This window comes from Saccoglossus kowalevskii, chromosome 3 (assembly GCF_978046115.1).
Source record: "Saccoglossus kowalevskii chromosome 3, keSacKowa6.1, whole genome shotgun sequence".
Lineage (NCBI taxonomy): Eukaryota > Metazoa > Hemichordata > Enteropneusta > Harrimaniidae > Saccoglossus > Saccoglossus kowalevskii.
In genome coordinates this window covers 38,914,812-38,933,742 of record NC_140643.1, presented here as the reverse complement: position 1 = coordinate 38,933,742, position 18,931 = coordinate 38,914,812, and the positions used below count along the sequence as shown (strand labels likewise).

The 18,931-nt window shown below is 32.4% G+C and overlaps 1 protein-coding gene across 2 annotated transcripts in view; it reads left to right on the top strand.

The window, feature by feature from the left end:
• The first annotated feature begins 314 nt into the window (after positions 1 to 314).
• The window catches only part of LOC144357838 (synapsin-2-like), a 95,145-nt gene continuing 76,528 nt past the window's right edge, over positions 315 to 18,931 (top strand). For both annotated transcript variants that reach the window (XM_085497178.1, XM_085497179.1), the window contains exon 1: positions 315 to 415. The gene's annotated coding sequence lies outside the window, so the exon portion shown is untranslated. The remainder of the gene's footprint in view (positions 416 to 18,931) is intronic.

The window sequence follows — 18,931 nt, the reverse complement described above, 5'->3', positions numbered from 1 at the left end:
TCCTATGTTAGTCTTTTAATTGGTTAATAAGCAAATGTATTATTGCTTTAACTCCAAGACAGAATATAAACCAGCTTGTATCGATAGCCTGGTTATAATGACTGATGTGGAAATCCTATTTAAAAAAATAGCTGTGTTTTGAGAATTACAAATATGAATCAATATTAATACATTTCTACGTCTGTAATTCTCCTGGAATATATTGACTCTACTGAGCATGCTCAGTGTGGGTGTATTTCTGAATGTTGCACTTACAAGCACTTTAGCTAGGGATGCTTTCAGTTTAACGCGGAACACCTAGCTGGCCCTTTCCCATTCGTGGATTCCTTTTCTCGCTGCCGTCATTCATGTCCACACCATCTTGCAAGGAGCACATGTGAGACTTGGTTAGGTGATTTGACACGAAGGATAAAGGGTGAGTGGTCTATCTGTTCATCTTTATCTTGAACATCTTCTGTGTTATATTATTATAATGTACTCTGTGAGTGAAAGCATTTGAGTGTGTGTACACTGGTTATCCATCCCTAATGTGTTTGATGGGAGGCTCCTATATGTAAGGGTTTTCACATGACTATACTACTGTGTCACAGTTCTGAACATCGCTATTCTAGTTTCTACAACCGCTCAAAATGCCATGGAGATAATATGTAGTACAATTTTGTTATCACCTGGAAACCAGGTAATTAACCCCTAAATACAATTTAATTTCACTCTGAAAATGGATGTTGGATGTTAAATTTATTCTGAAACTAATAAATTTATTACTTTAACTGTTTGCATTTATAATAATTATTAAATTCTGGCAAAGATGCTTAAAGATAGACTTAAGGTTAATTTGTAAATAATATCTGCATATATAAGCAGTCATGCTTTATTCCATCACTGCGATCTTTGCATTTTGAAGTGAATAAAAAAAATGATAGGAAACATATATTTTACATTGAGATTCATTCTTGTCGGTTTTCTGTAGTATTAGAGTGGTTGAGGCCTTTACTCACTTGAGGTATTTTCATTTACTTTATGTGTCATATTGCCAAGTATACGCATAATTGATTACTACTTACATTATTGATGCTATTGATAGAAATTATATTTATGGCTCTCAGACCTCTTTAATCCTCCAACTTTAAAATATTGAGGATATGTATACTCCAGGTACTGTTATAAAATATTAATTTCAATGAAATACTACTAATGAACCATGTTTGCTTAGTTTGAGTGCATTATTTCAATCGGCTGATCTTTAGCTGTCTGTGTAGCAGAATGATCTTAAATCTCGGTGTAGCGGAGTGTCAATAGAATATCCAGTCCATGTGCGCAACTGACAGTTAATACATTGTATCCACATTAGATTAGTACAAGCACACCGTAACTATTGCCATATCTTTATTTGCATATTGATGTCATGGTTCATTTAACAAAGATTTTATCTTGAAAATCTTCCAGCTATCTTCAGTATTTTAAATGCAAATGCCAGTCCATATGTACATCCAACAGTTTCACTTTCCATCTCTGTTGAGATTTATATATAATTTATTCACTTCATACAGCACTGTATTCACTTCTGCCTTTAACACTAACTAATTAAATTTTCTTGAAAACAGCTTCCCAGCTGAATTTTTGATAAGACATATTTGATTAAATTTGCACTCCAACTGATATTATTGTGAAACCCTGGTTGTTGTGACTTGCACATCATAAAGTTCAGAATATATTTACATATTATATCTGCCTGTAATATGATATTTGTTTTTCCCATGAGTGATATTTCGAGATTTTACTCGAAGTAGATTATATCTAGTTTGGAGATTTAACTCTAGAATAATTCTGAAAAATTCATGTGATGCTGAGTTTTATTGCTTGGGAATGACAATTGAAAACTCTGAATAAATTTTTATTTATTGATTTAATAGGAAATTTAAGTTATTACTTTAGTGACCACAAAATATTATATTTTAGGACACATCTCTCATTTTTGCCATAGAAGTTGCACTTTTATTATATGAAATTGTAAAAAAAAAAAAAAAAAAAAAGTTGTATTATGTTGACAAAAATGATAACCAGTAGTAAGATTTTGTTTTCGTTTTTGATATTGAAATTCTAATGTGTCATTCTAGAAGACGATTGTTACTTGACATTGTATTCACTTAGTTACTTTTTCTCAAAGTTCATTTCTTTGTTCGCTTTTTGATCCTGCTCGTTAATAACATTTCACTAGTCTGCTTGCGCTTGAGATGAAGTCTATGACTCAGTGATTACAGCTTACATTGCTGTATTACTCTGGGAATTGAATCCATGTTTAAGGATTATCAGTATGTATCCAATTTGACTCAATCTATGAGAATTCCTCTTCTAACCCAGTACATTTGCTGTAAAGTTCAAAGGTCAATATGAAAAAACTGTTAGCATATAATCGTACTAGGAAATTTGGTGTAGTCTCATCAAGATTTTTTTCAGTTTACCAGGATTACATTTCTGAAACCATAAAAATCATTTTTGAGCATTATATTTAATACCCGGTATGTTTGACTATTTTCGCAAACTGATGAAATTTTTTGATCATTTTTCAATACAATTCTGTATTGCAGAATGTAATAATCCTCAAGTGTTATATCATTTTTTGTAAAAATCAACAGAATTATAAAATAATAGATTCAATTTTCTTAATCAGGTGATTGTTATCATGCTCATGATCATCTTTTTATCTAAATAACCATACTCAGTACTTTCTGTCAAAATTTTGCATCCTATCAAGTAATAAAAACAGTTTGCTCAATTTCCGTCCACTGAATATAAACCAGGGAAAGTGTTCAAATGCAATGTCAATAACCATGAGCATGTCAATGTTAGTGTTGTAGTTTGACCAGATTTTCTCCCCCAGATTTGTTTGCACTTTTTTCTTATATTCTTCAATATTTCTGGAAATGAACTCCAATTTTGGAGCACACAGACAGAATTTGAGTAAATTTTCGGTTTTGACTAAAAAAAAAAATTGGTCATTTTTGTCTCAATATTCTGAAGGAAAGTGCCCTAAATTTTGTGAATTTGTAATGAAAATGGAAAACTGATGGTGACAAGGTTATCTCAAATAAGAGAAGGTTTTTCTTTGCCAGTAAAATTTGTAATATACACTGCAATAAGTGAGAAGAGACATTATGAAAGAACATGGTATTTTGCAGATTAAAATTGAAATATGTTACTCGTAACATAGACTTATTGTTTAACTTACTTTTCCTGAGGCTGATGACATGTTTTAAATTAAATAGTAATCATTTTTTTTCAAAACAATCCTTTGCTTGTAATTTGTCTTTCGAGGTGAAAATGTCATAATTTGATACCATTACTATATCAAGAAAACAGTCTGCACTGACAGCAAGATTATATATTTTGTCTATGAGCCCTGAAAAAACCCATGTGACCCTGACATGTATGCTTCTGATAGTGATTGTACACTACAAAATTAAACTAACTTTGCTTGCAGTCATAATAACCTTTTCTAGATTTATCCATGGTTTAGTAGCGTCACAAAAGAAAATCCGATACAGCTTCAAGAAACAAAGTCTTACAGCAAAGTCTTGCTTGGGCTGTTTTGTTAAAATGCTTCTTATCTGTGCATGCCATCTTGGGGGTATGTAATTCTATTCAGAAATGATAAAACTATATAATATCTTCACACTAAAGTTTGGAAAATACATAATGGTACAACTGAGGTACATAATTCAGTAACATAACATTCTTGTGTCAAAATTGTGTTTAAATACAACGTCCATGTGTTCTCGAAATGCAATGCCTTCAACTCATAGTCTTTGAGATAAAGAGATTCGTATACTGCATCCCACAGCCCACTCAATTGCAATCTGTGCAAATAGAAACTTCACTCTTGCAATTTTTAGCCATACATCAATTTTGATCTTCACAAACTAAAAGTATGCACAAAACATATGTCGTAACTGTATGTTTGTATACCCATGAGCAGGAAATAAGTAAGCCAACTTGAGTGCTGTCTATAAAGGTTCATATTAAAATGGGGGATTCGTCACCCTGCGCATGCCATAGCGTGTCATTGTTTACAAACAAGCGTCTACCCATGAGCCTTTGCGTTTTTAGTGTGTGTTATTGTTGCTTGGGACTCAATTCCCGCACATGCGCAGGTGACCACTCTCCCGCTTTAAACCTGTGGTTTTTGGCACTAGATGTGTGATGTAATGTTTATGTGATATTGTAGTTTAAAATTTGTAATGCTGTATAAAGTAGTATTGTATATCAGACACTAAAAAACAAAAGAATTCGGTGTTCCACAACGCTCGTTCTAAAATGTGTCGGCACTCTTTTGAATTTTTCCTTGGGGTAAACTACCACACCCACATTGACATGTTCCACGGTTATTGACGTGACATTCGAACACTTTACACTGTTTATATTGGACACAGAAGTGCTATAGCGTCACTGAATGCAACGTTCACGCAACTCAAAATGTTTTTGATTGCCATTTTGGGCTATTATCTCTCAGTAAATGATTACTACAAGCAGAAATAAAATGTATAATAATAAGATTAACATGTTTTTATGGCATAGGAATCAGAGAGCACTTTTCCCGGTGCAATCAATGGACCTGTTCATTTTGCAAGAAGTGTATTTTGATAGCAGAGAAAAACTTTTCTATGTTTTGAGGGCAGGGTATATTGTGTGCAATTTTTTGGGACAATTTTGAGATTTGTTCAACAGGAGAAGCATTTAATTAGATTATCTTTAGGACACGGAAATATAATATTTGCACATTGCTTCAAACTATCCCTGTCTTGGCGCCTGCAACTCTATTGTTTTTTTTATTTGGCTTGTATGCACAATACAAGATATTCCTATTTGGATTTTTAATAGTCCAACATTTAAAGAGAACCCTCTCTGCCAAAATGAAAATAAGATAATGATCGATTTTTCAATCCAATTTTTTATACATGTACCGGTAAAAGTAAATTACACTCTTTATTCAGCGTCCCTGTGCTTTAATGTCATAAAAAAAGTAATATCAATAATGTATTTTTTTTATTGCTGCATTATGTAATCTTTTTACATTTTGCTTTGTAAGATTATAAGCATTAACTTTTCACAAAATATTTAATTCATCATAATGTTTTTTTGTATTTAGCCCAAGTATTGATCAAAATTGATTTGATTAACCACTAATTATTTTTTTTCAAATTATACTATTAACTAAAATTAAATTATGCCAAATTTCACAATGGAGTCAGCTGATAAGTACATGTAATACATACAAAAAACAGTGTCAGTTGGCAATGTATTGAAAAGCCAGTATGGCGTACTGACGGTGCAGCTTTAATTATTCGCTGTGAAGCAGGGCATTTGTATTCTCTGCTCCTATCAGCTTTGAGAAAATGTAGGGGGAAGCAATATACGAGTATAAATTAATGTGGGACCCACACATCAAATTGAATGGATATTAATATAAATTTGTGTATTGGGTAAAATGCCATTTTATACCATTCATAATGGCCATCTGTGGAAGTATTCAGCAGGGATGTGTTTAATAAAATATCAGTCAGTTTTTCCCTTCAAGTAGTGTTGTTTTTGATAATTGTGTGGAATGACCTTTCACATTTGATGTGATGTATACTTTGTTAAAAAAAAAGAAGCATTTCTACCATTCATATTGAAGGTTGAAGTGTGTTAAACTGAAATAACACTTCAATGACTTTGCAATTGTCATATTGCGAGATTTTTTCCTAATCGTATTTTTTAAGCAGATAATAAGGATGAAAGCTTCTGGTTAATGAACCCTTTGTTAAAGCTCTATAGAAATAAATAAGGATCTATTGAAGTGTGTTGTGCTTTAGGGTAACACATCATTAGGTTAATCATGATATATTTTGGAACTTCCAGTACATGACTGAGATGGAATTTTTTGGTCAATCTGTTATTTACTGGCCATCAATAATCTTTGAGAGAGAGTACCTCATTAGCATAGTACTAACGGTTTTTCAACCATCATTTTGCTAAGGTATTGTACCACATGCATGAACTGGAGAGTCAACATAGATATTATAGTTGAATAAGTTCCCCTTTTATAGCGACAACCACCTGTTAACTTGGTGTGGTGTTCCTTCCTACAAAAATATGACAAGCATATCACACATAATTAGGGTTAACGCAATAAAATTTTAATATTTTATTGTCTCAACTCATCCCTAATGTGATTCATTTAGTTTTTTACATAGTAACCAAAAACACAATACATAAATACATAAACCAAAATTTGTATTCAGTGTGCAAGACTCATTATTATTATTATTTCAGTAATGTAAAAGTTTAACAAAGTCTTTCCCTACAGATTTTCTATTTTCTGAAAAGTGTACACACATGTACATATGACTTCAGTTGACCATAGACATACCTCTGTCATTTTCAAACGTGTCTGCATTACTGAATGATCAAATGTATGTAAGTTTCGTATATGCAATCTATGTACCCTAGAATATAATACTAGTGCATGTTTTATTTTTTGGAGGATTGAATTTAAGTATTATTCAATTACCTCCCATCCAAAAGTCCTGTATTACTGTGTCTTTTTCTGGTTATCATCCACACAATTAAAAATGTGCACATCACAGCTTTTTGTCAAAATTTCAGAGAATAAAAAAAAAATAAGAAAAATTTAAATTAAATAAGTATGATTTAATGTGGGACCCATACATCAATTTATTTATCATTATTATAACATTGACGTGATTATAAATTTGTGTTTGAGGTAACTATTTTATACTATTCATAGTAGCTATCTTTTGTCATTTGTGGAACTATTCAGCAGGGGGTGTGTTTATTGTTTCTTTGATAATCGAAATCAGTCAGTTTGATAATTGTGTGGAATGTCCTTGAAAATTTCATATGATGTATGTTTTGTTATGACTTCAAAAAAACAACAACACTTCTCCCAATCATATTGAAGGCTACAGTGTGTTAAACTGATAAAATATTTATGTACGTTTTTCGGGGTTCTCGTTGTCACTCATGGAGTTAAAAATGTGCATGTCACAACTTTTTATCAAAAGTCAATTTCATAAAAATAACAAAAGCAAAATTCATAAGAAAATTTTATATAAAAGCAGATTTTATGACAATTTAAAAAAAAAAGCCTGCATGGATTTTAGGACAAACGCAAATTGACCCAATTTTTTGAAGTTTTAATCTGGGGTTGCACTTGCTTGCCAACACAGCAAATGACATATGCACACAAATATTGCTTTTTCTGAGCCTTGTAATACCCAGTCAACATAGAAAGGAAATAGAATGGCGTACTCCAGTGACAATGTACACACTCACATTTTTCCAGGCATAAAACTGCATGAATACAAATGGTTTTTCCTCTGTTATGTTTTCACAATACACATCCCCTATTTTTTATAAATGAGTTCTATTAACTATGATTTGCTGTAATCACGTTGCTTGTATGTGTGCCTATAATTATGTTGGCGTCAAATGCACAATTGTTTGTCAAATTTTACATAGTATACATGTATATCTTTGTCACATTTGTGGATAATACACTACCATTCCATCAAAGTTTGACATGCCTTCGTTTAAATTAGGTGGAAAATAATTTTATTTGCATTCTTATGTACTGTTAGTTAAATCTCTTAAAAAGTTTCTTGGATAATTCCAATTATTCCAATCATTTGTTCATTTCATTTCTACATTGAAATAGTCAGTATTCAGAAATCTTATATGTAATACTTCTCATTCTGTTAAAGTATGTGTGTTTCTAAATTACTGCCATGTACAGCAGCATGGATGGACTCTTGTTTTTTGTATTCAGTTCACTGTGCATGTATTTTATTCTGCTTGCTATACTTGATTTACCTAAATCAATGATGTATATGTAGCAGACACAGTCACAATCCAAGTAATAGGAAATTTATTGTTACAATCAACTTTTATTCGCTACATTGAATATACATGTACCATTCAGAGTTAGATAAGTGTGCTCCTAAAAATAAATTGAACACCCTACATGACCCACCAATATGTTGAGACCATTTAGATTGTTGGATTTCTTCCGTTACAGTGTGCGCATGACTGAGCTAAAGTTGGATTAGCTACTGCTACATGTAGATTAATACAGTGTACATGGTGTGAATACGTAATATGGGATTGTTCGTGAAATCTTAATCAGTATGCAGCAAAGCAGAATAATGTTGTCTTCATTTGTATGCACTGTCAATCTAGGATGACAAATTGGATACTGTCTGAGTTTGACAATGTAGAGCTGTAAAAGTGTTATGTAGAATTAATTTAAAAAACAACTCTATTTGAAAAATATCAGGCAAATTTTCTTAAAGTATGCTACTGTAACAGAAAAAATAACGCTGTTTCATGTTACCATGGATATGGAGCTTTTAATTATTGTACGCGATAAACTAATGAGCACTAATTTGTCAAGCGTTTTATGATGAACTAGCTTAGGTTCATTAATTCAGCAGTCATCTCACCCTTATACCTTGGCGGAATTTTCACTAATAAACCTGTATTCACACTGTCATCTGAATTATACACAAAGGTCCAAGGTCTGAAGCTTTTCCATGGTAAATGGAAATCAAAGTCACATCTTGTGATGTGTTTCCATGGAAAATTGAATTCAAAGTCAAAGTTGTTTGATTTTCGGTTAAGTTAGTAACATGATGCAAAATGACAGTCATATCATTCAATTTAACGGAGAAAAAGTACAGCTTTTGAACCTTCCTCCATGGATGGTCGGCTTCAGGGACCATTTTATTTTTCCTAGTCATTAACAATGCAGCAAACTGCAAGCCTGTGCTGATCAGTGAGCGATATTTGTTTTCAAACTTTCACATACGGTTTGGCAAAAATGTACCCATATAAATATGGCCTATATAAAAGTCAAGAATAAATTTTAGTATACATTGTACTTGGAAAACCTCACACAGACAATATATTTAATTTTTTAGTTTTAAGAATCTATTCATTCTTTGTTTGTTCGGATACATGTCTATGGCGATTTGTTTCACGATCGAATCAAAGACTGGCAGTGATTTTGTTTTTTGTAAATGTGGTATCTTGTGCATGGTTTATCATTTTCATTCACATTTGTTATATACATTGTACATTTCAGATTACATGTCCATGACAATTTGTTTTACAATCAGATCAAAGATGGCTGATGGTGGCCATCTTGCTTTTTGACCATACTACTATTATAACTCCAAGGCTTAGGCACAGTTTTCATTCATACATGTATTTGGCACATGCATCATACATATTTTATCAGTTTGTTTTATAATCAGGTCCAAAATGGGCCACTGGCTGTTCATATTACTGATTGTCCGTTGTCGTCCGCCGTCGGCATCAACTTTACAATTTCACCTTCTTCTTCGAAACCGCAAGTCTGATATGCAAGTACCTTGGATGTTGTCTCTCAGATTTGTTCATTTCATGTCAAAATCTCAAATTTTGTATTTTTGCTGAATATTTTTGTGATTTTTGGTCAAAATTGATATTTTTGACTTTTTTTTTGAAACCACAACTCTGAATGCTTGCTAATTTGGTATATAGGCACCTAGGGTGGATCGCTCACAGATTTGTTCATCTCGTGATTATATCTTCAATTATTTAATTTTAATGAATTCTTTTTGTCATTTTGGTAAAAAGTGATATTTTCGACTTCTTGTTGAAAACTGCAAGTCCAATTGCTTTGATATTATTATACATATAGGTACCGGTACTACATGTGACCTCTCTCAGATTTGTTCATTTCATGATGATATCTTCAATTAATAGTATGATTATGCATCAGCATAGTCTGTGTTAATGCTGGGCAACGATGCTCCAGTCTTAATCTTAACACATGACTTGCACAACACACGCCAGTCGCATTCCCCCGCACAATGACATCAACTTGTCCTCCCATTCATCTTCAATTATCTAATTTTAATGAATTCTTTTTGTCATTTTTGGTGAAAAGTGATATTTTTGAATTTTTTGTTGAAAACAACAAGACTGATTGCTTTGATACTATACATATTGTTTATTTTCTAATGATATCTTCAGTTCTTTAATTGAAATGTGCTATCTCAGCCGACATGCTGCTTGTTTTTGATTTCTTCGACAGGATTTGTTTTCATTCATATTTGATTAACATTATACATGTTGAGATACATGTCCATGAAGATTTGTTTTGTGTTCAATTTCAAAATAACAAACTGTTAGCCATCTTGTTTTTTTCAAAATATATAGTTGACATGTTGTTTTCTCTTCAAATTATACATGTTAGAATTCATGTCCATGACAATTAGTTTCACAATCGCATCAAAGATGGTTGACTGCCTACAATCTTGCTTTTTGACATGAGTCTTGTTTAATTTCTGATCGTATATTAAGATTTTGGAAGAGTCATTTAATACATCTAATTTCTGTTGATACTAGACCAGCCAATTATTAGTCCCCGTTCGGACGAAGTCCGAAAACGCAGACTTATAATTCGGTCTCCATCTGTCCGTGCGTCCATCAGGAGTCATATTTCAGAATCCTTTGAACCGATTCCATTCATTCTTTACATGTGTCTAGTACTTTTTGTGGGACATATGCACATGCAGTGGTTTAGCGATTCGATTCAAAATGGCCTACTGGCAGCCATCTTGTTTTTTGAAAATGTTGTATTTTGAACATGCTTTGTCAGTTTTCATTCAAACTTGGTACATAAATTATACACGTTAGGTAGGATACATGTCCGTGACAATTTCTTTTGCGATTGGATCAAGGAAAGGGTCGATTGACAGCCATCTGACTTTTTGGCCTTACTACTATATTTCCAAGACTTATGTACCATTTTCATTCGCATTTTGCACATACATCATACATGTCACGTTGTTTCATAATCAGATCAAAGATGGCCGAATAACAGCTGTTTTTATTTTTGGCCATATTACTATATCTCTGCCACCCATGTATCATTTTCATTGATATTTAGTATGTCATAAATGAAAACATGTACATGCCAATTCAATTTGCAATTTGATCAAATATGGCCGACTGGCGGCCATCTTGTTTGTTTAAAATGTGATAACTTGGACATGCTTTCACTTGTGATCTATGTTTTTCTTTGCTATGTCTTAAACCGGAGGGGTTGTCGTGCAACACATGTTCGAATTTGATGTAAATAAACAATCTGTTGTATTCGCCATTTGGGACTCAAGTTTCAAGGACATGCTCGCAACCACACCTCCACTTTATTTATGACAAGCACAAAGAGAACTTTAAAAAATTTAACGGGGACTGTGTAATTTTCAATGACTTGTTCACTCTAAATTATTAATTGGCATGAATAATATTTTCCCCTAATTTCAACAAGGACTATGTCATTATTAATGTGAGTAATATTTTCTGGTTTAAGTAATTCTTGTAATAATTGGTTGACGACTTGATCACTATTATTCTTGGACAAAGCATTTTTTTTTCACATTTCAGATAGCTTTTCATCTACTATTGTCTTGTCCGTGCAAATTTTAAAGATGTTGTATGTATACAATAGATTTTATGGCTAATCTAGTGAGTTACTCTCAATCATTATTAAACAATTTGTTAATCATGTGGATAAAAAATGTATCTCAAATTTCAGATTTGCTACATCTTGAGTTGGTGGCTGACATACATGTACTTGGGGCTCTGCGTTTTTTTTATTTAATTAATTGTCAGTATGAAACTTGGATGTCATACCTTTGTCACTTTGTAATAAAATTATCTTCACACATGAATGACTACATGTATAAATGTGTGACAATAAGACTTAATGAATCATAATCTGAATAAAAATTGTATTGAAGTAATTTATTGAGGCCAACAAAAAGGTAGACCCTATTCTTAAAATTTATGATGATGACTTGTACGCTTCACAGAGGTATGTTACTCAATTAAAGTAAGATATTCAAGATGGGTGTAATGTTATTTGTCTAATTATAGATGCATGAACATGTAACAATTTGCTGTAACTTCATAGTATGAAAAATAACATTGATCATTTGTCACTGTCTTCCTTACAAAGGCAATGCTCAATTTTTAACCAGTATTTATGTGTTTCTTGTTTCTTTCAATTATCTCTTGGGAATGCTACTTGAAACCAACTAACCTGGCTCAATTCAGTCAGTCAAATACCTAATAGTTTTCATTAAAATGTCAAGTCTTGGTTGTCTACCTGTGTCACTTACATTTACAAACACTACAGTGTATCTAGAGAAATGTGTGCAAGTATTGGGAATGGGGGTGGGGGTGGGCGGGCTGTGTTTGTTTTTAAAAAGTTCATAATATTTGGTATACATCATTCAGTTTTTATTTTATTAGTCTCTGTTTAGACATAGTCTAAAAACAACCACTATTTTAGTGCTAACAATTTTTCAAAATCAAACATTTCTGCCAGTCCGCAACTAGATCTTAGTCGTGCATGGACATATTTCATATTTCCTGGATTTGATTCAAAATTGCTGACTGACAGTAAGTTTGTTTTTAATGGATACTGTTTTTGGAGCCATATTGCTAACATGATTGGACTGATCATGCTCAAACTTTGTACATGTATCTGTTTCAGAATTTGATTCAATGCATTATAGATGTGATGAGCAGAATAAAAGGGGGAATCGCACAAATAAATTGGCTCCACTTTGTATCATATCTATCACCTGCATAATGCATAATTTAAAAAAAACTAAACTAAACTGTGGTTATTAATTGCCTAATCAGCATACTAATTACTTTCTGCAAGTTTTGTTCATATTTTCACAATTATCTCAAAATTGTTTGGAATATCAATCTGTGAATATTAATTAGCCAAGTTGCTTACTAATTATAAACCATGTTTTTTTTTTATTCACAGTTTTCTCAAATTAATAGATACTAGGTACAAGATGTTTGTGTAGATAAATGAATATTAATATATATATTAGTCTGCTGTTTACAGCTCAATTAATTTGCAGAGTTAGCAATTAACATGCAGGAGCACATTCAGTTAAATTTTTTTTACTGAATACATTAGTGTTTGAATAGAAAATCTGCATTCACATTTAAGATCTCCAGAAGTCTGCGTGATATAATATATCATATTACTTTTCACTCTAGTAATTTTATTAATTGTCCATACATGTATTGTCCAGGGTGAGCATTTACTATTAAAAGAGAGATGCCTGGAGGAGGCGTGGCCTCAACAATATATTGACAGTTATATTAATGGATAAATCTGGATTATGCAGCCTTTGAGTTCAGATTTACCAGCAAGATTTATGTAGATGGTTATTCTTGTGTTCCAACAGAAAATTTTGTGATCTCTAATGCCCTGTCTGTGAGTACCAAAGAAATATTCTTAAACTATAAGCAAGCAAAAATCATCTTGAGCAAAAGAGAAATCTTGACACAATCACCTTCCTCAGATAATGATGAACTTTAACTTTCGCAGCTTTGTTCTTTTCTTAATGATATCTTCACTTCTCTAATTGAAATGTGCATTGCTAACACTAACAGTAGAGCTGTCTCATCCTAGAAGCTGCTTGTTAAGCTTAGCCACGCCTTTTCTTTCTTGGTTGTGTTTTGATGCATTTTATCCATTCACATTCATTTCAATGGCTGTTCAGTGATTATAATCATACTAAAATACATAAATGTGATTTAATTAAACCAGCTTAGTATTAATACACTAATAGGCTCCTCGTTTAATCTGAAGTGCTTCTGAATCAGTTTGACATATCGGTATATTGATATACAATGTATAATTAAAGATGGGACAAACAAATTACTCAAACAAAGCCTTGAAGGCAGAGGAGCTCAATCTTCAAATGCACTGCCTTTTAACAAATTGCATGTTGTAAGCTTCCAAAGACATACCAAAATAAATAAGGGAAAAGGGGTGTCAGCAGGCAAATTGCTAAAAATTAAATCCCATTAATTGAATCAAAGTTATTTGAAAAGTCAATATCTATTTCTTGTATGAATACAATATTGCTGCATAGATCACCAAGTAGCATGAGCAAGCCCATTTTTTGTATTGTACATATTCTTGACTATATTTCCATTAATAGTCTCTAGGGGAATTTTATATTTAAATGAATCTTTCAATCTGTCTTTGGGGGATATTCCCAGGCGTCACTGGTTTACTAGCATGTTCACTTCTGAGGCAAGGTGATCTGTTTGTTGTATTAATTCGGAGTCAGGCAGCACATTTTACTTGGCCCTAGACAGAGTTGTGACTGGCATGGGAATGAGTGGTATATCCACACCAGAGTGATATCAAGATAATTAATTGTTCAACTTTAGTGAGTTTATTTATAAAAAGATTGTCATAATACAATTGTATAAGCACTAAACATCGGAAGTGCATGATGGGAAATTTTGTCAACATAAACATTTTAGATACATGCCTGTTATGTCTTGCAGTCTAAGAACGTTGAATTACAGTATAGGCGGTTGCACTGTGACATCATTTTGCCAACCAGCATGTCTGATAATAAATTCCGCTCACTGATCAGCAACAGCTTGCAATCTACTTTGACAATTTTCCCCACAAGTTGTTTTATTAACAGGAACACATACAAGTATATTTGATATAAATAACAGCGAACAACAGTTATTTTATCATCATGTGTACATCATGGATCTGTACATCAATGAAAAAAATAATTTGCACATTAAGAGCTTATTAGGAACTAGCTGCGTCAATTCCGTTTTTTTCAAGCAGGTGAAAATAAATAATGCTCAGTAAAGGTTATGTGCGTTTAAATTAATAATGTGATTTTGAGTTCAATTTGCTTAGAATGATTGGGGAGTATAAATTGAAGTCCCCCTTCAATGAAAGCAAGGTAATTTGCATGTTTGATTCAACATGTTTGATCAAAATGGTTTTCACAGTGCAAATTATAATTGGTGGCCAGGTACACATGTAGCAATTTTAGTATACATGTAGTTGTTATAAGCTGAGATGGTAATCTTCCAGGGATTCTGGCTGTGCCAATGGCTGACAGACTTGAGTTAGCTGCTCATGATTACACATCACAGATTAATTCAGACATTTCAGACGTGGAAAGTTCTATTGAGTGGATCACAACACCTTTTATCTATTGAATTTCAGTAGTGTATTATCCTCCTTATTTCTGACTACTTTCTTTTTGTGTTAAATTTAAAAGCTTTTGGGAATTTACATTACCCTGGTAACCCTGATTAATAAAATGTGATGCTAATAGATTTATGGGTTGTTTTCAGTAAAATAGACCTTAGAGAATTACTTTATTTATGTCTAGTCCTTTGGTAAACCATAAAAGGAACGTCTTGCAGTGGATGATGAAGTTGTTGAAAATCTGCGTAGGTGTCACTTTATACTCGTAACTAAAATTTGGCAGTCTTTAAAGATCATACATGTAGTACTTGTTTGTATTCATGCTTATGGCAAACAGGAAGCATCTGTGAATTAATATCTCGTTTAGATTTGTTTGATTGTATTCAGTTGCTTACTACGGTACATTAACAAATGTTCATTTCTTAGAAAAGCCATATTTAATGCATGATTAATATATTCATCTGTTTGACTGCAATCTGATCAAATAGTAGTCATATCTATTTCTGATGACATACCGTATGTATGGTAATCGTACTCTAGGAGCTCTTTTGTGATAATGGTATTAGGTAATTTGATTGTACGTGTTACATTTGATGCTTGGAAGTGTGTTATGTCATGTGTTCTATGATGGATCTAAAAGGCTTGTATGACATGTTATCTATGTTTTCATTGAAGCTTAAGGACCTTATACTACTGATCAGAGTTATGTAGTCACGTTCTGTGTTGGCATGTTGTTTAATTAATGTCGTAGACACTCAGGATGTCTTTGATCATATTATGCAATCAACTGCAGATAAGCTACGACAGTGTTCTGCCTTTCCTCTCAAGGGAGTACATCAGCTTAGAATCATAAAAAGCACCAAAGTTTAGGATCTAGTCTGGTGTATTATTCATCACGTCTCTATAATGCAATACTCAACTTACTATATGCATAATTCATAAAATTAATTGTAATTTTTGATCATACTTACAGTATCTTATAAAGATTATAATTAATTTATTTTATAACACTCTTGTACATCATAAATAAGAATGACTGCATTCGTCATAAAAATGCATTTTATCAATGTGTGTTTAATATATTATGTTTATGACACAAATCTTGCCAGTTTCTCGCGTGATCTTATGTTCATGTGACTTCGCAGTTCATTGTTGTTATTCTTGGCGCCATTTTAAAGTCAATTTCTCTGTTATTGTTCCTAAATAAGTGTTGTATTCTTTGATCCCACCACCATCTGCAAACACACCTCCTGAACTTTGCCATTGTTTCATGGGGCTTGTATCCCCCCAAGATAGTATTTTTAGCTCCGCTGTCGACTTTGTCGAGTGGAGCTTATCGTATGAGTGATTGTTCGTCGTCGTCCATGTCAATGTTTTACTTTTTCGACTTCTTCTTGAAAACTACAAGCCGATTGTTTTTATATTACATATATAGGTACTACATATGGACCTCTTTCAGATTTGTTAATTTCGTGGTGATATCTTCAATTATCTAATTTTGATGATTAGTTTTGTCATTGTTGGTGAAAAGTGATATTTTTGACTTCTTGTTGAAAACAGCAAGTCCATTGCTTTGATACTATACATATTGTTCATTTTCTAATGATATCTTCTGTTCTTTTATTGAAATGTGCATTGCTAACAGCGAAGCTATCTCAGCCGACTGGCTGCTTGTTTACTTAGTTGTACTGTTATCTGTAGTTGTACTTTTATCTAGATAGAGATTTATGTATTTTATTAATACCTCATTAACCATCCATTTGCAGCCATGCTGCTTCAAACAGCTAACCTCGGTAGTTCGCAGCCACCCCGCATCTACCATAACTACTAACTTCTTGCAGCCAACGCTGCTCCTCCACAGTATAGCCACAGCCTTCGCTGTCTATACCTCAAATTGCAGTCATGCTGCAATCTCTCATTACACTACAGTGCCGCGGCTGAAGCTTCATTACTAACACATGTTTTTGAGTTGTGTGTTATTTCAGAGTTCTTGCGTTGATTTGGTGAGGGCTCATGACATGTACATCCTGGTATATTTCTTGTATAAAGCCAATGGATTTCGTTGTGTGTCCACCTGTTTTGCCTAAGTAATAAACTATTTAATTTTCATATTTGTGTTTGTGTCATAAGTTCAAATTAATTAACCATCACTTTTATGAAATGAAGGATAAATTCTGGAAGATAAAAATTAATAAATTTCTAATTCTAATGGTATCTTCTACTTTTGTTTATATAGAATAAAATATTACTGAATACTGTTTCATATAATGGATAATTTATTGGAGTAATTCTTGGAATCACAAAAACAGCAATGTTAAACATTCTCTCTTCGACATTTGTTATCACATGCATTAGGAGAATTGTATTTATAGCTTGAACTTGGAGAATTGCCATCAATCAGGTGATGTGAATATTAAAAATGCTTTTCTGTGAAACTATAGAACACTATACATGTGATGGAATTTCTATGGTTTGATAGTTTGACAGTGTAGGTAATTTATGTAATAATAATAATAATAATCTTTATTGATAAACGTATCCTTAATTGTTTGTGATGCAATAAAGGTTAAATGTTGAAAGTTAAAAATAGAAAAATAAAAAAAAATAAGAATTAGAGAACAAAAAAAAAAAATGTATGTATAGCTTGTATATTATACTCATTGCATATGTTACATCTTGGTATATATATATATTTGCAAGTAAAATATTCATACAGATACACATGCAGCCCAGATGTGTCAAAAGATTATAATGTATTCAAGTCTGTATTAAAAAGTGTATTTTCATTAATAGGTGTTCATCATAATGCTGACACTGTGAGATCTTTTCCTGACATTCACATATCATCTATTTCACTGATGTGTGGAATTAATTGAAATTTTACATTCTTTGATGTTGCCGATAACCTAACCTAAATCTTCACTGCCACAGTGTCAGTTTCTTAGCAATTTTCACAGCCAGCATGGTGTCTTCAAAAAAAGAGGTATTGACATTCAATCTTATAACATTAAATTATTTACAAATATAATATATTATATAATTGGATTAATTGTAGTCTCAAATTCAAGATAATATGCAAATTATTCAACTGTATTGAATGAAAAATGGAGCAATAAAAATTAAAGTTAGTATTATCAGTTTCTTTTTAACACATTTCTCAGAATAGAATGTCTGTCTAAATGGTAAGCTACCAAAATGCATGTTTAATTTTTACACTATTTATTTAATTTATGTTAATTTATTTTGTGGCATAATTTCTAGTAAATTACCATACTACAGCTGCAATGGTACATGTACATCTAGGACTTTGCAAATATGAAAATCAAAATCATTATGTCCTCCACTGTGATGATTCAGTTAATGTACTTATATTTAATATCCTGCACATTGTACACTCAATTTTATCAAATTCATGAACACAAAGCTTTAAAATAAAACCAAACAATTGTAATATATATGCTGTTTTAATCTTCCATGACAGGAATCATTATCATTTATGGTTTACTTTCTTCATGATCAGTTTTCAGTCAAGGTTGAGAAATAAAGTGAAACGTATTTATTCAGTTATACCATTTTGGTATAGAAATGAGCAATTTCATATGCACCAGGTCTGTCTTACCTGATCCTGTTTCTTTTGATATATTGTTTGATAGAACCATTAAGATTGCTCACTGACACCCAGATGGAAAGACAGACAGACAGACAGACAGACAGACAGACAGACAGACAGACAGACAGACAGACAGACAGACAGATCAAGCAACGTAGGCTTTGTATGCTCTGTACATGTGAAAATTACAGCTGTCTCAGTCA